This window comes from Miscanthus floridulus, chromosome 6 (genome assembly GCF_019320115.1).
Source record: "Miscanthus floridulus cultivar M001 chromosome 6, ASM1932011v1, whole genome shotgun sequence".
Classification (NCBI taxonomy): Eukaryota; Viridiplantae; Streptophyta; class Magnoliopsida; order Poales; family Poaceae; genus Miscanthus; species Miscanthus floridulus.
The window spans coordinates 30,815,142-30,817,858 of NC_089585.1; the positions used below are offsets into that span (position 1 = coordinate 30,815,142).

The window sequence follows — 2,717 nt, forward strand, 5'->3', positions numbered from 1 at the left end:
TTTATTATATTAATGTTTATTGTTTGCAATGCTATTTAAAACTACTATGTTAGTACATTGGAACTTTGGAGCTATGTTAATTATGATATATGTTTATTCTGTAATTTTGCATAATAGTTTATTCCTTTTACATTTAGTTTGTTTTTATGCACTAATGTTCCATCAAATTATAGTACTCTTAATGTTTGTTCTAACATATACATTTGAAATTTGAACCAGGATGGGGGATCATGATCCGCAATACCCCATTCTTGAGGTGCACTACGACAAGGACCACCGAGGCAAGCGCCTGTCGGAGCTTCAGGAGGACTTGGTACCTCTTAGACTATGCACGCACCAGCCACACCGCTAGGACGAGCGATACCGGCCGTACAGATAGCGTGCCGGCTTCCTTGAGATCGTCCGCATCTTCAACAGTGGGCTACCGATCCTCAACCATGCACTTCTCACTGCTGTTGTTGATAGGTATGATTTGATACATGTTTGCGATAATACAAAGCATTGATTTATCTCATTGTTTGAATTTAAAAACTTCTTGTATTGAATTAAAAACCCACAGGTGGAGGCCGGAGACCCACACCTTCCACCTTCCTTACGGCGAGATGACTATCACGATGTAGGATGTGAAGATGATTCTATGTCTGCGGCTAGGGGGGGGGGTCTTCTAGTGACTGGGATCCTTGATAACGATCACTGGATGGACTTGGTGGAGCAGTTCTATGGCAGAAGACCACCCGAGGATGAGGATGCTAAGAGAGCAAAGTAAGAATTTCTACGTTCCAAACATTTACCAATTTGACACCAGCACATGCAAGTCTTTGGTTGGTCTCTTATATCACAAATATATGTTATGGTCTAAGTCTGTCGTTGATCTACATATTCTACAAATTATTTTGCTATTTAAATGGAGGGTTTAGTACATAACTTTTATGATGCGTATTGTCTTTGCCTAATTTAATGTTTATTTTTGTTCCCTCAGCTCTCATGTAATTGTCCTTCAAAAATTGTAGGAAAACATCCGGTGTCAGTTCGGTCTGGATAACAGAAAACTTTGGGGCGCCGCTACACCCAGACGCTCTAGAGCAGGAGATCGAGAGGTATGCTAGGGTGTGGCTGTGGAACTTCTTAGGCGCCTTCCTGTTCCCTGACGTGTCGGGTAACACCATCAGCTGGGCCTTCCTCAGCATACTGAGCCAGCCCTAGGAGAATATAGGAGCGTATAGCTGGGGAAGCGTGGTCCTAGCATGGATCTATCGTCAGCTCTGTGTTGCCTGCCGACACAGTACAGGAGGTGCCAACCTAGGAGGTTGTTCACACCTACTAAAGGTTTGGTGTTGGGAGCGATGGCTAGTCGGGATGCCCGTTGTTCATGGTTTACCTGTAAAGTGCATCAATTTTTTATTTTCCTCAAACTTGATGCTGCACTTGTGATTGACTATCCTATTCAATGTAGGCATGGAATCATGTGGACGTAGGACCGACTGCTCTGTACGTCTGGCAAGAAGCGGAGGTAGTTAGAGGGAACCCGAAGCGTCGATACAGGCAATACTCGGACATGCTAGACGTCCTGACACAGCACCAGGTAATGACCACTTTGATACTGCTAGTCGGTGTTGTTGCTTTTTTATTGTTCCAAAAAACTAACTGTAGTTACCTAACTTTCAGGTGAATTGGTGTCCATGGTCTAGATTCGAGCTAGAGGGGTTCCTGAGTCCTCGCACTAAGGAAGAGTCGGACGAGTGGCTTTTTAACGGGCCACTAATTTTCTTCCACGTGGTCGAGATGCACTACCCTATAAGGGTGTACAGGTAGTTTGGAAGATTGTAGCCATGCCCACCGCCATTGTACACAACCAACAGAAAGTTGCACAGGTGCGATAACTGAAACATAATAATTTAGAAGTCATGTGCATATATACAATCACTAACTTACGTTAAACTTGTAGGTACGATCAAAGGAACAGGTACAAGGAGAAGAATTGGGCCATGACGCATGCCCCGTTCATCCACGAATGGGCCAGTCGACAAAGGGTCCTGATCACCGAGATACCACCGCACGACCAATGCAACTTTGACCGCTACCTCCAATGGTTGCATAGGAGTACCCGCACACATATGCAGGCCTCCTACACTAACAAGCCAATTGATGAGGATGAAGATGAGGATGACATCACTGATGCGTACGACGAGGCGACAAGGATGGAGACACAGCTTTAGAGAGCCCCGCTACAGAGATACGTGGTAAGAAATTTGAATTTCAATACAACTACACGTCGGCATTCCTATGCCTCTTCTATAGCGTTGAGTTCGCTTAGTTTGCCAGTGTTGTCCTCTGCCTCCTCCGCCTGCAAGCTCGCCTCAGCAAGAGCGATGAGATTGCTCCACCTAGCAGTGTCGTCCTCATCCTCGCCCCCCTCATCCAACAACACAATCGGTGATTAAACGATGCGACCAGCTCATGTTCTGTGCTCATCTAACTTCTTTTCCTCATACCTTGCACGAGCCACCTCTATGGTATGGTCCTCGCTACATCCAATCCCTTTATGTATAAAATGCAATTAGTTAGCAACGTGATTATATTACATTTAAAATCAGGCAACAAAAAAAAAGCTTTCAAGCTGTTGACAAAAGATGCTCGGTAGTCCTCCGAGGGGTTTCCCATGAAGGTAGATTGATCGATGGTGGTGCGCGTGATAGGAACTAGATGATGACACAAGG

General features: G+C 45.0%; 1 pseudogene; it reads left to right on the forward strand.

The window, feature by feature from the left end:
• Positions 1-602: 602 nt before the first annotated feature.
• LOC136460444 (serine/threonine-protein phosphatase 7 long form homolog) lies at positions 603-2,441 on the forward strand (annotated as a pseudogene).
• Positions 2,442-2,717: the final 276 nt, after the last annotated feature.